Genomic DNA, 21,526 nt, shown 5'->3' with positions numbered 1-21,526 from the left:
AGTAGTGAGTGCAGTGTAGTGAGTGCAGAGTAGTGAGTGCAGAGTAGTGAGTGCAGAGTAGTGAGTAGTGAGTGCAGAGTAGTGAGTGCAGAGTAGTGAGTGCAGAGTAGTGAGTGCAGAGTAGTGAGTACAGAGTAGTGAGTAGTGAGTGCAGAGTAGTGAGTAGTGAGTGCAGAGTAGTGAGTAGTGAGTGCAGAGTAGTGAGTGAAGAGTAGTGAGTGCAGAGTGTTGAGTGCAGAGTGGTGAGTGCAGAGTGCAGAGTAGTGAGTGCAGAGTAGTGAATGCAGAGTAGTGAGTGCAGAGTAGTGAGTGCAGAGTAGTGAGTAGTGAGTGCAGAGTAGTGAGTGCAGAATAGTGAGTAGTGAGTGCAGAGTAGTGAGTAGTGAGTGCAGAGTAGTGAGTGCAGAGTAGTGAGTGCAGAGTAGTGAGTAGTGAGTGCAGTGTAGTGAGTGCAGAGTAGTGAGTGCAGTGTAGTGAGTGCAGAGTAGTGAGTGCAGAGTAGTGAGTGCAGAGTAGTGAGTAGTGAGTGCAGAGTAGTGAGTGCAGAGTAGTGAGTGCAGAGTAGTGAGTGCAGAGTAGTGAGTACAGAGTAGTGAGTAGTGAGTGCAGAGTAGTGAGTAGTGAGTGCAGAGTAGTGAGTAGTGAGTGCAGAGTAGTGAGTGAAGAGTAGTGAGTGCAGAGTGTTGAGTGCAGAGTGGTGAGTGCAGAGTGCAGAGTAGTGAGTGCAGAGTAGTGAGTGCAGAGTAGTGAGTGCAGAGTAGTGAGTGCAGAGTAGTGAGTGCAGAGTAGTGAGTGCAGAGTAGTGAGTAGTGAGTGCAGAGTAGTGAGTGCAGAGTAGTGAGTGCAGAGTAGTGAGTGCAGAGTAGTGAGTAGTGAGTGCAGAGTAGTGAGTGCAGAGTAGTGAGTGCAGAGTAGTGAGTGCAGAGTAGTGAGTAGTGAGTGCAGAGTAGTGAGTGCAGAGTAGTGAGTAGTGAGTGCAGAGTAGTGAGTGCAGAGTAGTGAGTAGTGAGTGCAGAGTAGTGAGTGCAGAGTAGTGAGTGCAGAGTAGTGAGTGCAGAGTAGTGAGTGCAGAGTAGTGAGTGCAGAGTAGTGAGAGCAGAGTAGTGAGTGCAGAGTAGTGAGTGCAGAGTAGTGAGTGCAGAGTAGTGAGTGCAGAGTAGTGAGAGCAGACTAGTGAGTGCAGAGTAGTGAGTAGTGAGTGCAGAGTAGTGAGAGCAGACTAGTGAGTGCAGAGTAGTGAGTAGTGAGTGCAGAGTAGTGAGTAGTGAGTGCAGAGTAGTGAGTAGTGAGTGCAGAGTAGTGAGTGCAGAGTAGTGAGTGCAGAGTAGTGAGTGCAGAGTAGTGAGTAGTGAGTGCAGAGTAGTGAGCGCAGAGTAGTGAGTAGTGAGTGCAGAGTAGTGAGTGCAGAGTAGTGAGTAGTGAGTGCCGAGTAGTGAGTGCAGAGTAGTGAGTGCCGAGTAGTGAGTGCAGAGTAGTGAGTGCAGAGTAGTGAGTGCAGAGTAGTGAGTAGTGAGTGCAGAGTAGTGAGTGCAGAGTAGTGAGTGCAGAGTAGTGAGTAGTGAGTGCAGAGTAGTGAGTGCAGAGTAGTGAGTAGTGAGTGCAGAGTAGTGAGTAGTGAGTGCAGAGTAGTGAGTAGTGAGTGCAGAGTAGTGAGTGCAGAGTAGTGAGTGCAGAGTAGTGAGTGCAGAGTAGTGAGTAGTGAGTTCAGAGTAGTGAGTAGTGAGTGCAGAGTAGTGAGTGCAGAGTAGTGAGTAGTGAGTGCAGAGTAGTGAGTAGTGAGTGCAGAGTAGTGAGTGTAGAGTAGTGAGTAGAGTAGTGAGTAGTGAGCAGAGTAGTGAGTAGTGAGTGCAGAGTAGTGAGTAGAGTAGTGAGTAGAGTAGTGAGTAGAGTAGTGAGTAGTGAGTAGAGTAGTGAGTGCAGAGTAGTGAGTAGTGTGTAGAGTAGAGTAGTGAGTAGGACATCACAGGCAGCAGCTGTGCAAGCTTCTAACACTCACAAGGAGGCCACAGGCAGCTGAGTTGCAAGCTTCTCCCACTCACAAGAAGGACATCACAAACAGCAGCGGTGCAAGCTTCTCACACTCACAAGAAGTACATCACAAACAGCAGCGGTGCAAGCTTCTCACACTCACAAGGAGACCACAGGCAGCTGAAGTGCAAGCTTCTCCCACTCACAAGAAGGACATCACAAGCAGCAGCGGTGCAAGCTTCTCACACTCACAAGAACGACATCACAGGCAGCAGCAGTGCATGCTACTTACACTCACAAGGAGACGACAGGCAGCAGAGGTGCAAGCTTCTCACACTCGCAAGAACGACATCACAAGCAGCAGTGGTGCAAGCTTCCCTTACACACTCACAGCAGGTACTGTGCCAAGGCAGCAGCAGCAACAGAGCAAGAGTCCCTTACAAAGAACAGGCACAGCACAGAGATGCACAATGCAATCTTCTCATACTCACAGGCAGCAGCGGTGCAAGCTTCTCACACTCACACGAAGGACATGACAGGCAGCAGCTGTGCAAGCTTCTCACACTCACAAGGAGACCACAGGCAGCTGAGGTGCAAGCTTCTCCCACTCACAAGAAGGACATCACAAGCAGCAGCGGTGCAAGCTTCTCACACTCACAAGAACGACATCACAGGCAGCAGCAGTGCAAGCTTCTTACACTCACAAGGAGACCACAGGCAGCTGAGGTGCAAGCTTCTCCCACTCACAAGAAGGACATCACAAGCAGCAGCGGTGCAAGCTTCCCTCACACACTCACAGCAGGTACTGTGCCAAGGCAGCAGCAGCAACAGAGCAAGAGTCCCTTATAAAGAACAGGCACAGCACAGAGATGCACAATGCAATCTTCTCATACTCACAGGCAGCAGCTGTGCAAGCTTCTCACACTCACAAGAACGACATCACAGGCAGCAGCAGTGCAAGCTTCTTACACTCACAAGAAGGACATCACAGGCAGCAGAGGTGCAAGCTTCTTACACTCACAAGGAGACCACAGGCAGCAGAGGTGCAAGCTTCTTACACTCACAAGGAGACCACAGGCAGCAGAGGTGCAAGCTTCTCACACTCACAAGAAGGACAACACAGGCAGTAACGGTGCAATATTCTCACACTCACAAGGAGATCACTGGCAGTACACACCACATGAACACACTCCATAACACATAGCAACAATACATTGGCATTTACAATGCCATTAGCTCAAACTCAAATAAATCCGAGCCCGATTGCATTTCTAATGCTTGTTCATTCATGTCATGGACAACCAGAGCGCTCGTTCTTTCAGTACCCTCATTCGCATGGGAGTGAGATGGCCCAAAGGAAACAAGCCCCCTCGGCCAATCAGAACACTATTCTTTTAAGTTTTACTCATGGGACTCTTGCAAGAATCTCTCCAACCCAATCGCTCAGATATAAAAATATTTTGAAACCTTAATTTCAACGGATGTACATCAAACCACAAAAACATGCTTTCTGGACCAAGCTCTATCTAGCTATCTGCTAAATTTGGTGTGAATCCGTTCAGCGGTTATGGCTGTAGAGCTATTAAAAAATCCTTATGGAAATTTCATGGGGATTTTGCCTTTTGGTATTCCCCCTTTTTCTCGGCCCCCGGTCGGGGTATCATCTTGAAACATTCCATGAAGAAGCTATGCAAATAAGTGCACTATTTTGGAAAGTTTCGTGAAGATTCGGCAAACAGCAATAAAGTTATTAGCAAACCAAAAATTATTTTCATATGAACATGCGGACCTAACTATAAGCACCTAGTGGCGACTTCAACTGGGTAATAAATATATACATGTTTTTTATTTTGTTCGGGGGTTACTCCCCTTTTTTATGATTTGCTTTGGGGATAACCTTCACACCCTCCCTTTTTTCTGGTTGGTTTTGGGGGGTAATCCCTGAAATCACACTTTTTTAATACCTGCCCCTAAACCTTAACAAACCCTTAATTGATATATTCCTTGTATAGTTTGCTGAAATTATAAAGTGCGCTAGTGGCACAAGGTGCAGTAGCGCTATACAAAAATTCAAATAAATAAATACCCATTGTTATGATTGTCAGTTTCCCAATGGTGTAGTATTTAATTAATTAGGAATAATTAAACATACCTGCAAATACTTGCAACATACAAGCTTGTTTTGTTACAGCAAATACCAATATCTGTCTAACTTCATGGTTTGTGTTTAGATCTTTGCCACTGTCTATGAGTGTAGACTTGAAAAAGTAACCCTAAAAGAGGACATCAAACTAAAAACATTAATCAAACTTAATACGAAACTACAACTATGAAATAAATGACTAGGTTAGAAAATTAGGATTTAAAACTACAGTTCCTATGATTCCAAAGTACATGTGGTGTAAGATCCAATTTTGATGTTATACCTAAATGTACAGTGTTACTCCACAGATTATTAACAAATCTCCAGCAGCTGAAACTTTGTGCTGGCTCTGTGAATCTGACTCAGTTCCAGAAAGTATCTCAAAACCTCAGCTACTTGGCGGAAACAGTGAAGTTTCTCAGCTGTTTCTGTGTACTTGAAAGAAAGAATTAAAAAAGATTCTTTACGCTCTAGAATTCAGTGGAGATCAACCCAAAAGTTTATTACAGATATTGATCGACATACATGATTAGGATACATTTAGTTAACTCCTAGGATTGGAACCTACATTTTTTAAGCTGGCCAAAGTTTGAACTCAGAGGCTTTAGTAGTAAGCTCTTTCTTTCAAGAAACAGAAGTACCACTTTTGAATCTAAGGAATTTGTGCTACAAAGGGACAAATAGCGTCACAATACACCCACAACTGACTACACCCTTCCCTACTGTCCACACACTCCTCCTAACAAGCTCTCCATTCACCCATACCTATTATCCTCTACATTACATACCTATTTCAACCCGATCCCCAACCTCAGCACCAGGATGTCGCTACTATTAAATGTTCATGTATTCCTTGTATGGGTTATTGGAATAGTAAAGTGCACTAATGATGCAAGGTGCAGATATGCTAGGTAAAAAAGTCAAATAAAATAAATAAATTGTCAATAACATTTCTAAGTTAAAAGATGTACTTTGTCAATTATTGCTATCAATAACAGGCCTTCACAGAATCCAAATGAAATGATCCCATATATACCTATCTAAATCTAATGAACACAGTAACATTTTATACTATGCTTTAGTAGCAATAACGTTGTATTAGTATTGACAGGATGTCTGACATAATTGTCGTCACCGCCCCTCAGCACCCCCCACACCCCACACCCCACACCCCAATTCGTTAGAGTTTATTTAACTGGAACTCCGATTTACACCATGTCCCCAGGTTGGATTCTTTCTCGGTAATGAGGGTGAATGCTGAATTTGAGGAGACAACATGTACCAGTACCAGACCTAATAGTCAGTGGGGGAATGTAATCCCATTGGGCAAAATGTGCATGGCCTATAAACAGTGCAAAGTCGGCGCAAGCACTTCTGGCTGTAAACATATGTGTATGCAAGAAAATACCTTCATTTACACCTGCCTGAAATTCACAAAAGGAATCCTGGCAAGTATAGATGTATTTAATACAAGGTATTTCACTATCCAACACCTCTGCCAACGCTTGGGAAGTGGGTGGAGTAAGGCGTGGATAGGTTTGTATGTTTTTTTTAAAACCCGCACACTTGGGCCTTTGTGATCGTTCACCAACTCCAATCTGACCTCTGCCACCTCGGAAATGGTCAGAGATTTATATCAGCAAAAGGCTGAAACAACTTCCCTTTCATGGCAGGAAGTCGAATGGATCACTGCCAAGCTTGGAGATGCAAGGTGAAGATGTTTCTAGATGAAAAAATGTTTCTCCAGGGGGAAGAAAGTCAGTCACCAACTCTCCAGTAATTTTATCTATGCTATGTAGACGTACATATTGGAGAAATGGAATCTTGGGAAATATGTGACATAACATTCCTAGTAGTATGACTGTTGACCTATACATGGTGCAGCTTTCAAGGAATATTGCTGGGGATGTTTGTGAAATCTGATCCGTAATACATCTGCGCCCGACTGAATTGCCCCTATGGTGTTTAAGGGCTGAATCATTGAGCTAATCTCATGTAGCCTACCTACTATGATGTCTGTTGAAATTTCGCCAAGGGAGAGGGGATGACAATCATTTCAAGATTTGTGATTCCTAGATGCTGAAATAGAGGTCCTGTCCGGTAGTGTGTCCTCAGTGTAGAGCTCTCAGCTGTGCTGTGTCAGTGCATGTTAGGGAATTGTGGTTCAGGTCGGAGGATGGGACCTAGGGGGTGAAAGATTATGTATTTGTACTCTGCGCTTTCATTCCGGTATTACGAAAAGCGATAAAAATCAATGTATTAAAAAAAATTATGATACCTATCCAAGAGTCCTGAAGGTGTGATTCTCTAGAAACTGTCGGGGTGGCACTGGAAATTAACCAACATATCTGGTTGCATAATGGCACTTGCATTGTTTATGTGGGCCTGATTGCATTTTTAGATTTAAAGTTTACTCTAATAAGATCCGCAAACTTTAGGTACGAAAAGGCAACTGTTTCTTAGGTTGAGCCTCTTTAAGTACATTGTTCTTAAGTTCTTGAATATGGTGTCTTCACAAATCTCTCGTTCTATTACCATGACAGATATGGGGCTCTATTATCAAAATGGCAGCTAAGTGCAACATGCATGTGTGCCCACTTTTTTGCTACCTTGGGGCAGTTTGATTTTACACAAGGAGCTGTAAATGTTTGCGCGGAATCTTCTCTAATACAGATCCCGCCAGCACACATGTAACACCTCTGCAATCTTACAGGGATGGACACTTATTTGCCGCTGCGCCCGCGCCGTATTACAGACACATAACGAAAACAACAACGTCTCAACCGCTAATCATTAATAGAGACCATTACAGTAAGTGTATAAATCACAAGAGGAAGGGGAAAAAAGGGGAAGTGACACCAAGAATAGTTTTGGAAGGGTTGTTATTTGTAGACAGTTATAACAGTACTACGATACAATTAAATTTGGAGTAACCATAACAACCAAGTGTGCACTGAACGTGCTGGTGTAAGTGAACAGCGCAGTGACACAGGTGGTAAAAAAACAGCGTGATCGGTGAAAAACAGTAAAAGCAAATAGTTCAAGGGTCATGGTACAAATTAGGTTAATACAAATGCGGTATTATGATTTAGGTAGGTTTGAGTGACCCCGTAGAAGCCGCGAATAAAGCTGCTTTGTCGACGATGTTTTGACCTGTTCAAATTAAGGTAATCAGCAGGACGATGGTTACTAATTTCTTAAATAGTGCTGGTAGCACAATGTTGCAGTAATCAAGACTGTACAGTTGTAGGGTGAAGAAATCAGGTATAGGTGATGGTGACGGGTGAGAGAGCGCAAACTGATATAAATATATGAGTACATCACACTTACCTATAGAGAGCATAATTCATGAAGAGAAATGCCATGAGTGCTAATAGTATCTGAAATTATATTCTAAATGTATAGCTAATATAGAGATTTAAGTAGAAGTGGAACTAATACAGAAATGTGTGACATTATATGATTTTATTAGACGTGATTATTTTGAATCTATGTCGTGTAGCTGTTAACATATAAGATGGTCTGTGGTAAAACGCAGAACGTGGTAGGCCTCAGGGCCAGAGCTGGAGCTAAAAGGGAAGGTGTTTCTTTTCACGACACAGATTGTTTAACGTTTTTGGTCATTGCATTAATGGGCCATGATTTAGAGTAATGTTTTCTAAATAATAGAATAAGAGTTTTAACATGCTTTAATTAAATGAAGAAATTGAATGCTATAATCATAATGTGAAATATTGTAGGCCTGAAATGTTTTAGCATTGATTTACACGTACATGTCTAGGCTGAGAAATGTTGCAAGCCTTTTTAGAAGTCTATGAGAGTTGGGTTCTTGGCGGCAGATATCTGTCTGCAACAGGAAAGGGGGGATCCAATTATAAGTGAATGAATAGAGGTCTGTTCAGTAGACGGCCCAGACATGGAGGAGGGTTCTGGAATGTTTAAGGGGTATCAGCGGGCCGGAGAAGAGACTGAGAAGCAAGGTCAACTCTAACGTCTGAGGCCCAATACAAAGCATCATGGAAAAAGCCTGAAGTTGCACCACGTGAGAGGCGTTTCGCAAGGGGCGTCTCAAATGTTGTTGACTGTTTTGTATTAGGGACAGCACCCCTGGGTGGAGTTAGAGCAGAGACCTGAGGACCCTTTAGAGAGCGGATGGGTAGGCAGTGAGGGGTCATGACTGGAGAACTTTAGGTTTTCACCAAGAGACTTAGAGTGGGTGACTTCCCTTGGGGGGTCATTCATTGCTGACACCTTTGTTAGGTTGGGATTTGGTTAAGTAGGGATACCATCTAGAACAGGGTAGGGACGCCTAACCTGTGTTTGTTTTCCTCCAACCTAAATGAAGGAGAGATATGCGTCTATGCTGATAGCTTTGCTATTTTTAGAACTTGTGTTAGTGATTTCTGTTGCTCGTCTGAGGGCTTTTCGAGAGCACATGTATGTAATTGGACCTGTGTATCTCGTGAATCTCATTCTGAGATGCTTGTATTTGCAGCTCATTATATCTTTACAATAAACTTTTGAAACCTAGAAGTTGTCCGTGATCTTTGAGAGTAGAGTCCTTTCTTGGGTGAACTAATTTGCAGATAGGTGTACTGTTTCCTTCCAAGACAGGCAATAAAGGTTCAGTCGACCAGATCGAGGTTTGGATCAATAGATATAAGGTATCGATCAAAATCTCGCCCTTTCAGTTGGTAGCAGAGGATGGTTGCCTTCTTGAGGACGGTGACCTAGGCCAGGTTAGCTTACCCCAAGGCCCCTAGAAATCGATGATCGGAAGAACAGCCCGCAGATGAAGATCCGGATGACGTGAGACAGAAAAAGCAGCAGTATCGGTCGAGAGTGAGTATAAAGGGTTATGCGTGTTAGATTGCGGTGTTTTTGTATTGTATCTATGTTGTAATGTCTGGCGGAGTTGAATGTCTGTAGAGTGACTGTGGAACAGGTTGTGAGCGCGCGCAACCGGTGGAAATCTTAAGTTCAAGGAGAGCTTAAGTGGTTCGGGTGTATCGGACACCCAGAGTAATTGTCAACTAGTATGAAGGGGGTCATGAGGTACCATTGATCACCCGAGAGACCGAGATAGGGGGAACGTAAGAGTGAGTGCGTGAGTAACGGACGCTGGTCGGAAGTTACTGTGTGTGTAAGTAACCTATCAGAGAGACGATAGACATCTCGTCAGTTGTGTTGACAATTACAGATAGACTGTGGACGTACAGTCGAGAGAAGTGACCGCTTGGTCGGAAGTAGTCATTTTTCAGTGTATGAATGGGACGCATGCATAACCGGGAGACGAGTTGAGAAAGGAGGGGTGCTGCTGCGAAGCGGAGAAAAGAGACGTCAGGTGGTGTCGCGCAGTGATTGGCTGACTGGAGAAAGACCGCGCTGTGATAGGCCAGCTAGCGAACACGTCATACAGGGTCGCGACGTGATTGGCCAACAGGAGAAAGACCGCGCTGTGATAGGCCAAGCTAGCAAAGCCGCGACAGGATTGGTGGATTGTCATCAGGAAGTAAACAGAGTAGCGAGGCTGAATTTTGTGCGCATAATTATGAAGTGTTTTAAATGGTTGAAAGCGCTGTTTAAGAAAGAGAGGCGAGGATCGTATGAAGGGGAAGAAGCCCCGCCGGAGGGTACGCCAGCTCGTTATATGGCAGTAAATGTTGGGTTGCATACGATCCTTTGGATATCAGAGTGGAGTAAGATTACTGAAGGAAACGAGGAACTGACGTTCCCGAAGTACGGGACGTTCAGATTAGAGGTGTTACATCGATTGAAATCAGTCATGACCTCAAAGAGACCCTTGCCTAGACCAACCCAGTTTGAAGCCCTTGATGCATGGCTTAGGGCAGCGCATGAAAGGAATATGAACAGACGACAAGAAAGGGTGAAACGCTCGGTAAGGGCAGTACAGGATGCCAGGTGGGATGCGGATGCTAAAAGATGGAGAGTGCATAATTTGGAAATAAATAAACTGTACCCAGTGTTAGAGGCGCCAGTAAATAAAAGCCCCCTAGAAGAAGATGATGAGAGCGAAACAGAGGACAGCCTGATAAACAGATTACTGACAGACAGGCCACCCCCGTATAATAGAGCAGGGGGAGAGGTCGAGAATACTGAAGGAGAAAAGGGGGGCAATGCAGGAGAGCATAGACCGCTTCCCAGTTCAGAGTGGGATCCTGAGCCAAAGAAAGAGTTGCTCCAGCCTAGTCAGGTGCAACAGGTAGTCGGTAGGTTTGTGGTACAAAGAGCGCCGGAAACGGAAAGCGCCACATCCTACCCATTACCAGATGCACTACAGGTACCTGTTACCATAGGTCCTATAATATCGATATATGACCAAGAGAGAGCAAAAGGGGAAGAACGGAAACGGAAAGACAGAGAAAGAGCAGAGCAGGCAAGGAGGAACGATACCACTAATTCCCCAAGTCAGATGCCGATACCCAGAGAGTGGAGCACCCCGATGCACACAGCAGGGGACCCAGGAGGAGATCCTGGGGGCCCTAGATGGCCAATGGATCTGAGGGGATCTGGACGAAAATCCTTTCAAGAGCTAAATGAGTACAGGAAGCAGTGGGATGAGGCAGTGAAGGCTCAAAAGTGCATCAATGCTGCAGAAGCAGAAAGGGAAAGTCAGGACAGCAGAGCACGAACTCACTGCGGGGCTGGGGAGAGTAGCCCGGAGTGGGACTGTAGAGGGAGTAGGGGAGTCACCCATTGGGCCCGGAATGGAGGTAGAACAGACCTGGAAAACGGGGGCCCCGGGAGTGAAGGGGTGGCGTGCCCAATACTCAGTGAAGGGGAGAGGAGAGCGCAAGAGTACAGGAACAGCTTTAAGTGTCCACACTGTGTGCCTGCCACCAGAGAACAGAATGGGAGTTGTGAGAGGTCGCACCATAGTCCCTGTGATGACAGAAATGAGCGCAGCCCAGGGAATATGGGGAACCAGGAAGGATCGTATCGGATACTGAGCGATACGAGGCAAAGGGAGTGTAGCGACCAGAGGGAAAATAACAGAGAGATGTGCGGTGAGAGGAGAGAAGAAGACGAGAGTGGGCAGAGAGAGAGTAGGGATAAAAGGCCCGTGTTCCATCACCTTCCAAGATCGGATGGCCGAGCATGGGACCTGGAGAGATGGGAGCAAGGGAGGCCACCCATTAATTCTCCTGAGCCCAAACGCAGAGCTCGAAGTTGGGATGGTAGGGAGACCAGTGAGCCCCCTTCGAAAGACATATTGCGAGCTGAGATAAAAGCCAAGAGACTTGATGTCTCCAGCTTAAGGTCAGATCTGGATGACATGGTAGATGGTACCCTGCCTTTAGAAAGAATGGAAATGTATGAACAGGATGAAATACTGTATATGGCAAAGGACATCACTCGAAAAGCGAGAGCAGTCCATGAGAAGTTAGTCGAACTAGCAGGCAAATATATGGTGGACTTGTCAAGAACCAAAGCATTACAGGGTAACCACAGGCTACATTACTCAGATCGAGATCTAGATGAGAGGAGAACGATTGGGCTGAAAACACACATAAGGGAACTGATTACTGGAATAAGGACATGGAGGGCACTAGATAAATGGGAAGAGAGGTGGTCCAAGAAAGGGACCGGCAGAAGAAGCATGATTGGTATAACACCAGGACAGCAGGGAATGGAAGCTTACCCTTTGCGTGAAGTTGCCAATGGGAGCTATGTACATGTCCCTTGGAGTAGGGGAGATTTAGCTGCTTTTACCACATCTTTCCCCAAGTTACGAGAGAGCCCCGTGGAGTGGTACAAGCAAGTCGAGAGGTTTGTAAAGATCTCAAAAGTCCTATGGATAGATCTGAACACGCTGTTTGACATTGTAGTACCAGGAGATCTGTGGACAGCATGCAAGGTTAGCGCTGAGTGGCCCACAACGGAGCCAGAGAGAGATGCTAGGACTAATGGGCCGTCCGAGATCGTGATGGCAAAATTCGAGAGAGTGATGACTTGGCTGAAAGAAAAAGTGCCAATGCAAGACATAGATTGGGTCAGAATAGACAGAACGAGACAGGAACCCAAAGAGACAGTCCATGAATATTACGAGAGATTGCTGAAGGCGTTTAAACAGTATAGCGGCTTGGATGTAATGGATCCAAAGGACATAGGGCAATTCGTGTCCAAGTTCGTCCTGGGACTGAGACCGGATATTAGTTTAATGATTCAGCAACACTCGATTTGTTGGCAAAGTAAACCCCTAGATGAAATACTGAGATATGCCAGGTACTGCTGTGATGAGGTAGACTCCAAGGCTAAGAAACTAAAAGAGAAGCTGATGGTGGTACAATTGCAGACAGCAGGAAAGGGGGGACCGCAACAACAGCAGCAAGGGACAGGTACAGGAGGTAAGAAGCAGTACAGTCAGAACAAGGGTAATGAGGAGAGTACTACCTTTAGACCCAGAGTAGACATAGCTACCTTGAAGAAAACGACTAGGTGCCACCAGTGCAACGAGTTGGGGCATTGGAAACGCGAGTGCCCTTACAATGTAGAGATCGGAGAGCAAGAGATAGAGGAGGAAGAGGTCCAGAGCGCACCTATGAGAGGGGCGACGCCATACCAAGGAAAGGTGCTCAAAGGGGGGGGGGCTCCTCCCCGAGCCCAGTTCCCGCAACCTCCTCGAGTAGGGAGTATGGGTAAGACCTATAGACAAATGCCCCTGTTTATGGAAGGGGAAGAATGCTATTATGTGGACCCATTAACCGGACAGAGAGTGGAAAGAGAAGACTGCACCCTTGGGGCAGCCTTAGAGGTAGATCAGAGGGGACCCTATGTGGAAGCAGAAGTAGCAGGGTGCCCTACGACATTTCTGGTGGACACAGGAGCCACTAGATCCACGATCAGATCAGCTGCAGTTCCAGACCTGCCCATGTCTGGAGAGACCATACAGGTGGTAGGGGTCGCAAACAGGAGAATAACCAGCCAATTGACAGAACCGGTACAGGTGAAAATAGGGAAGTACAGCGATGAGCACCAATTTGTGGTTTGCGATTCAAGCCCTGTGTGTCTGCTAGGAAGAGACCTGTTGTGCAAATTGAATTGTACTATATATTGTACACCCCAGGGAGTGGAGGTATTGACTAATGATGATGATGCAGATTTCAAAGTTGCAAACTCAAGAATATGTGTGGAGCTGTACCCTACTTTGACAGTAGACGAGCTTCCCTGGGATTTGAGAGAGACAGTGGCAACAGAGGTATGGGATTTCACTGGGGAAGAGATTGGATTGGTCAAAGGGGTGGACCCAGTGAAAATTGTAGTGAAACCGCATGCTGAGTTCCCAAGAACACCCCAGTATAAATTGACTCCAGAAACGATTGCAGGCATAAAACCCGTGATCGAGTCCATGATTAAACAGGGAATACTGAAAGAAATCGTGGGTAGTCCATGTAACTCCCCGATTATGGGTCTGCAGAAACCAAATGGGAAATTTCGGATAGTGCAGGACCTTCGAAAGATTAATAACATAGTCGTTTCATGTTGTCCAGTGGTACCGAATCCATCAGTGATACTGTTTCAGATTCCATTCCAAGCTGAGTGGTTCACTGTGATAGATCTTTGTCAGGCTTTCTTTTCGATCCCTTTGGACGAAGATAGCCATTTTCTTTTTGCATTTAAGCTGGAAAATCGCGTCCTAACATGGTGTCGTATCCCTCAGGGGTATACAGAGAGTCCATCGATCTTTAACCAGCTTCTGAAGAAAAATCTTGAAAGTCTAGTGCTGCCCCAGAAGTCAGTTCTGGTCCAGTACATAGACGACCTCCTTGTGGCGTCAGACACAGAAGAAGCTTGCAGGGAAGACTCCATTGCTTTGTTAAATCACCTAGCTGCCAATGGGCATAAGGTATCCCCGGGAAAATTGCAGTACTGCCTGACAGAAGTGCAGTACTTGGGACACAGAATTGAGAAAGGCAAACGAAAAGTGTCACCAGATAGGATAGAGGCGATCATGAAAATGAATGCGCCTCAGACCCAGAGAGAGGTCAGGATGTTCCTAGGGATGGTGGGTTATTGCCGACAGTGGATCGTGAACTTTTCACTGAAAGCAAAACCTTTGCAAAAACTGACGCACAAGGAGGTGAGTGATCCGGTACCATGGGACAAAGACTGTTTGATGGCATTCTTACAGCTGAGAGAGGACCTGTGTCGTGCTCCGGCATTGGGAATGCCTGATTACAATAAACAATTCTTTCTTTACTGTTGTGAGAGAGAAGGTTGTGCGTTGTCTGTGTTGGTCCAAATCCATGGGAATGCCCGTAGACCAGTTGCTTATTTCTCAGCTACTTTAGACCCAGTAGCCGCAGCGTTGCCCGGATGTCTCAAATCCGTTGCTGCAACGGGTGTCAGCATTGAGAGATGTGAAAATATCGTCATGGGGCACCCGTTAGAGGTGTGCGTGCCACATTCTGTTGAACTGTTGATGACCAGGACCAAAACACAGCATCTGACCAATAGCAGGCTCACGCGCTATGAGCAAGTTATTCTTGCTGCAGAGAACGTGACCCTCAAGAGATGCTCTGTTTTGAACCCTGCTACCTTAATGCCACTTCCAAATGATATTGATGATGATGATGAATATACAGACCATGACTGTCTCGATGTGACTGAACTATGCACCAAACCCAGACCCGACATCGTAGATGAGCCACTGACCGACCCAGACGAAGTTTTCTTTGTCGATGGCTCATGTGTAAGAGACGAAGTTGGGCAGTTGAGAGCAGCTTATGCTGTTTGTACAATTGAAGGAGTTGTGGAAGCAGGGTGCCTGGAAGGAGTAAACTCCGCTCAGGTAGCCGAGATTATTGCCCTAACACGTGCTTGCTTAGCAGGCAATCAAATTCGAGTCACCATCTACACCGACAGCCAATACGGGTTTGGGGTAGTTCATGATTACGGGCAGTTATGGTCTCAAAGAGGGTTCATGACTTCTTCAGGCTCTCCCATTCGCAATGGAGAGTTTGTGCGCTTGTTGTTAGAAGCATTGCAATGTCCAGCAAGTATCGCAGTTGTAAAGTGCATCGCACATACCAAAAATGAGGACTTTGTTTCGAAAGGCAATAGATATGCTGATGAAGTTGCGCGGTATTGCGCAGAACAAGGTTACTCTTTCACAGAGGTGGATGTGGGTGGAATAAATGTAAGAACTGAATTAGCCATGATACTGGAAACTGTTGATACTTGGGATGAATTGTCAACCATGCAAGAAAATGCTCCTGATTCAGAAAAGGAAACATGGGTAAAGGCAGGATGTGTAATGGGTGAGACTCATTTTTGGGTCTCAGCAGACGGCAGAGCAGTGTTGCCCAATGAGATGGTGAGTCCAATGGCTAGACTCATACATGGTCCCGTACACTTAGGGAGAGATGCTATGCTGAGAGTGTTTAGACAGACTTGGTACAATCCTAAGTTTAGAATAGCAGCAGAAGCAGTGTGCCAGCGTTGTGTGACCTGCCAGCAGCTGAATGTAGGGAAAAGAACACCAGTTGCACTAAGTCACATAGGAAGGTCTGGAGGTCCATTCAACCGAATACAGATAGATTTCATTGAAATGCCAAGATGCAACCGCCTCCGCTATGTCCTGGTGGTTGTTTGTGTGTTCTCCAGATGGGTTGAGGCATACCCTACACGTAGGTGCGACACCCTCACAGTGGCTAAGTTACTGCTTAGAGAACTTATCCCTCGTTTCGGGGTGCCGGCCTTTTTGGAATCAGATAGGGGAACACATTTTAACAGCGAGCTTGTGAAGATGATTTGTGTTGCACTGAATATAGACCAAAAGCTCCATTGCAGTTACCGACCAGAAGCCTCAGGAATTGTGGAACAAATTAATGGCACGATCAAGTCCAGAATAGCGAAAGTTTGCTCCTCAACGACCCTGAGTTGGCCTGATGCCCTGCCATTAGTACTCATGAGCCTTCGTAGTACCCCAGACAGAAGAACAGGGTTGTCACCACATGAGGTGTTAATGGGGAGAGCAATGAGACTGCCATCTATTCCAGCTACTGCACTGTTAAATATCACAGATGATATGATCCTGGACTATTGTAAGGGGCTGTCTGACGCCATGCGTTCTGTGTCCCTTCAGGTGCAGGCTGCAGAGGTTCCAGCGTGCCAGGGCCCTTGCCATGACCTGTATCCTGGGGACTGGGTCCTGGTGAAGAAACACGTGAGAAGAAGCTGCTTGGATATTCGTTGGCGTGGGCCCTACCAGGTCATCCTGATCACAAGTACAGCTGTAAAGGTGGGAGGCCTGCCCAACTGGATACACGCGTCGCATACGAAAAGGGTTCCAGCACCTCTGGAAACAGCTCCTCTCTCGGATGGACGTCCAGCAGAGGACCAAGAAGCCATAGAGGGGGCTAGCCAAGCTGTAGAGGTGCCAGTGGAAGCAGGGAACGAGTCTGACCAAGCTGAGGACGGTCAGTACAACAGCGAAACAGAAGACGCTACAGAAGGAGAAGACAGCTGGGAGTACGAGTCTGACCCTGACAGGTCTGAAAGAGAGCGAGAACAGACCAGAAGGAGAAGGAGTAGAAGGACATGTGGAGAAGCAAATTGGCCGCAAAGAAGAAGTTCTAGCCTGAGGTCAACTCCAGAAGCAACCCTTCCTCCGATATCAGAAGACTCAGACCCAGAAGAAGGTGCTCAGGGCGCTGAGGCACCGAACCGAAGGAGGTCAAGAAGAGTGCGTGTGCCTAACAGAAGATACTCCACACCTGAGTGGACATATCTGGCGACAAATGTCTGTGAAACCGGAGACAGGGAGGATCCGAGCGGTGGTGGTGTCCAGTTCTGAGCCCATTATCACCGTGGAAATACAACTGTTGGTACCCGGTGTCGAACAAGAAGGGTCACTAACATTCGTGCTCCCCAGACCTCCCCGCCTCAGCAAGTTAAAACACATGTTTCTTACAGAATTGAAATTCCCCGACTTTGGTACCACGATAACAGCACATGAAGAGCATACTCTTCGCATGGAAATATTGAACTATGCTATTGAAGCTGCAACCACAAATCTAATAGTCGATTGTTAAAGGACTTTGTAAATAAAGCAAGCAGAAGAAAAGAAGATTACCTAGCGCCCAGGAAGCAGAGAATTTTAGGGAACCCCTTGAGTGGATGGAGAAGGGCTAGGGTTGTCTTTTTGAACTGTGAAAGGACTTTTTGCGAAAAAGGCTGTCAGCCTCCAGCTGTGTGGATTCTAAAGACAAAAAAGGATTGAAAGAGACTGTAAAGGAACGAGAGGAAAAGAACTTTTTTTGCAAAGAGAAAGGGAAAAGCTAGATTGTCTGACGAAATGGAGGCCGGCACCCCGAACCGCAGAGCTAAATGTATAATAGGTACACTAATAGTAGGAGTGATAATATTAATAGCTTTAGTGGTAACAATTTCTTATGTAAAGGGACATGAGGAAGAGGTAAAGGTAACTGATGCGAATTCTGTAGTAACACTTACACCCACTGTTGCAGGTGAGAAAAGGGAAAACACTCAAGAGAAAGCGTTATTGGCTGCAGAAGCCCGCAGGTTACATGTAGACGAGTCCCAAGGAGACTTTAGGTCAAATGCTTATGCTAAACTTTTATATGAATACGTGGATGCCATGGAGGTTAAGGATTGCTACGTCTGCATGCAGTTGCCTGCGTCTGTAGATGAAGGAATTCGATATCATCACCTCCCTCTGACATATGGCATTACATGTAGCATATTGCTTAGTATATTTTATGAGAGAGATAGTTTTGAATACTATTTCTCCAATTATGATTCTGTGTTGCCAGAAGTCCCGAATTATAAGCAGATGAATAAATGGGATTACTGGAAGAGTGAAGACAGATTGGCCAAGTTCTTCATTCCTTGGATTACCTTAGATACTTCACATGCCCGTAGAAATAATCTGACATGCAAGGTGTCAGAAGTCGAGAAAAAGTTCATAGGGCAGGTGGATGATCGTTGCAGGAGACAAAAGATTTTGAAAAAATCAGGACAAGGGAAATTAGATTGGACCGAGGAAGAGAAGTCACACAAGAGAAAGGGTAGTAGTGGTCCAATAGCTTTAGATAAAGCGCAGAGAGGAAAGTTATGTCTTCACCGAGCCAAAACGTATTATGAAAATGTATACGTGGGCGAAGTTGACTGTGAACATGCTTTTAATTTAGAGTACTACACTAAGGATTTCCTGAAGGGAATGCAAGTGATTCCAAATGTGTATTTTGTATGTGGAAGAAATGCTTACGTGAGACTACCTGACAACTGGTATGGATCATGTTACTTGGCAATTGTCTTCCCCAAAATATATCATGCACAAGACTTATTGATCATTGAGGGCCAGACATCATCGAGGGGAAGGAGAGATTTAGGCGATGCAGAAATGGTTGGAGATGTCTTTGGAGCTATGTTCCCTCTTTTGGGAATAATCCTTAATGATGTTAAAATTAGACGACTGGCAACAGTTGTCGACAGGTTGTCTGCCAGCACTGCTCAGTCCTTAATGCTGGTAGAAGGAGAGATGCAATCGATAAGGGCTATGGTTCTTCAAAATCGGCTTGCATTAGATGTCTTATTAGCAAAAGAGGGCGGAGTCTGTAAGGCTTTGAAGGTTCAGGAATGTTGCACTTACATTCCAGACCTTTCAAAACCCCTTGAGAAAGTTATTAAGAACATAACTAATATACACAAAGAGATCGAAGACTTGAGTAGAGAAAATGTCTGGGAAAAGGTGGGCCACGGAATGAGTACAGTTGGAGAGTGGTTTTCCACCTTAGGCAAAAGCTTTATTTGGTATATCCTAAAGCCTATCATCATAATATTGATCTGTGGGATAATATTGTGGGGATTGGTGAGGGTATTCAAATGGTACAGAGCAAGAAGGTCAGAAAGGGCCCAAAGAGAACAGTTGCAGAGATTGGCTGCCATACAAGATAATCAGTACAGGAGCCTGAGAGCTCTGGAAGCGCAGAGAATGCCAGCAATAACTGCAGTTTAAATGTTAGTGATGACCCCGAGAGGTCATCAAAGGGGGGAACTGAGAGAGCGCAAACTGATATAAATATATGAGTACATCACACTTACCTATAGAGAGCATAATTCATGAAGAGAAATGCCATGAGTGCTAATAGTATCTGAAATTATATTCTAAATGTATAGCTAATATAGAGATTTAAGTAGAAGTGGAACTAATACAGAAATGTGTGACATTATATGATTTTATTAGACGTGATTATTTTGAATCTATGTCGTGTAGCTGTTAACATATAAGATGGTCTGTGGTAAAACGCAGAACGTGGTAGGCCTCAGGGCCAGAGCTGGAGCTAAAAGGGAAGGTGTTTCTTTTCACGACACAGATTGTTTAACGTTTTTGGTCATTGCATTAATGGGCCATGATTTAGAGTAATGTTTTCTAAATAATAGAATAAGAGTTTTAACATGCTTTAATTAAATGAAGAAATTGAATGCTATAATCATAATGTGAAATATTGTAGGCCTGAAATGTTTTAGCATTGATTTACACGTACATGTCTAGGCTGAGAAATGTTGCAAGCCTTTTTAGAAGTCTATGAGAGTTGGGTTCTTGGCGGCAGATATCTGTCTGCAACAGGAAAGGGGGGATCCAATTATAAGTGAATGAATAGAGGTCTGTTCAGTAGACGGCCCAGACATGGAGGAGGGTTCTGGAATGTTTAAGGGGTATCAGCGGGCCGGAGAAGAGACTGAGAAGCAAGGTCAACTCTAACGTCTGAGGCCCAATACAAAGCATCATGGAAAAAGCCTGAAGTTGCACCACGTGAGAGGCGTTTCGCAAGGGGCGTCTCAAATGTTGTTGACTGTTTTGTATTAGGGACAGCACCCCTGGGTGGAGTTAGAGCAGAGACCTGAGGACCCTTTAGAGAGCGGATGGGTAGGCAGTGAGGGGTCATGACTGGAGAACTTTAGGTTTTCACCAAGAGACTTAGAGTGGGTGACTTCCCTTGGGGGGTCATTCATTGCTGACACCTTTGTTAGGTTGGGATTTGGTTAAGTAGGGATACCATCTAGAACAGGGTAGGGACGCCTAACCTGTGTTTGTTTTCCTCCAACCTAAATGAAGGAGAGATATGCGTCTATGCTGATAGCTTTGCTATTTTTAGAACTTGTGTTAGTGATTTCTGTTGCTCGTCTGAGGGCTTTTCGAGAGCACATGTATGTAATTGGACCTGTGTATCTCGTGAATCTCATTCTGAGATGCTTGTATTTGCAGCTCATTATATCTTTACAATAAACTTTTGAAACCTAGAAGTTGTCCGTGATCTTTGAGAGTAGAGTCCTTTCTTGGGTGAACTAATTTGCAGATAGGTGTACTGTTTCCTTCCAAGACAGGCAATAAAGGTTCAGTCGACCAGATCGAGGTTTGGATCAATAGATATAAGGTATCGATCAAAATCTCGCCCTTTCACGGGCGTGTATTCAGATATGAGGAATTGGATCGCAGCTCTGATCGATTTGGCTCAGGCTGCCAACTTGGTATCTGAGCTCTGAGAGTGTGGTGCCCGTAAATAATTAATCCGGTGGAGGCGGGGGATCCCAGTCCATGGAGTTGGAGTGGTGGATCTTCGAGGGGCACGGGACAACGTGCTTGAATCAGACACGTTTCCCCCACGTGTCAGATTCAAGCACGTAGTCCCGTAATTTATAAATTAATATACTTTAACTATTTAGTAAACATTTATTTGGATGAGCTAATATGCTTTAACATTTTATTTTATCAATTCTAGGATAACAATAATTATTTTCATTTATTCTACATTTATGTTTTACAATAAAACAATTAAAATATATATTTTTAAATTAATAAACTTTAATCATTTTCTTAATTCTTTCCCAAAGGGAGATCTCCACCATAGTGGCAGAGATCTTCACTAAAGTGGGGCAAGTCTCTGTGTGAAAAGTTACAAGTAATAACTTTAGATGTATACATTTGGTATGTCTGGATTAAATTTACACTCGAAAATAGGGAACACGCATAAGTATACATTTATTCCAAAGTGTAAGAGTAAATGTACACATTTAGATTTACCCATATGGAAATTTATTTTTATGAGGATGCCTCAGTGTACAAATAAATGTATTTGTATACACCAATATTAATGCAAACGTATTCAAGCTACTGGGAATGGAATTTCTGGAAAGGTGCCCGGTAATTATCTAGGGAACGCACTACAAATGGAACACATAACTTTCAAGTGGTGTTATCTTTGCCAGTGAGTCTAGCAACAATATCATGAAAATACGTAATTAGAAAACCCAACAGAGCCAGACAATGCTAAAAATGTTTTGTTTATTTACAATTTTTTTACAGTGCAATATACGCTATTGAGTATCAGTGTTTCATAAGACACGCTTGCACCAATGCCAGAGATG

General features: G+C 44.9%; 1 protein-coding gene across 1 annotated transcript in view; it reads right to left on the bottom strand.

The window, feature by feature from the left end:
• ITGA11 (integrin subunit alpha 11) overlaps positions 1–21,526 on the bottom strand; it is a 603,504-nt gene that overhangs the window by 455,369 nt on the left and 126,609 nt on the right. The gene's annotated exons all lie outside the window — the stretch shown is intronic.

The sequence above is a fragment of the Lissotriton helveticus genome, chromosome 3_1 (genome assembly GCF_964261635.1).
Source record: "Lissotriton helveticus chromosome 3_1, aLisHel1.1, whole genome shotgun sequence".
Lineage (NCBI taxonomy): Eukaryota > Metazoa > Chordata > Amphibia > Caudata > Salamandridae > Lissotriton > Lissotriton helveticus.
This window is presented reverse-complemented; position numbering and strand designations above follow the sequence as displayed.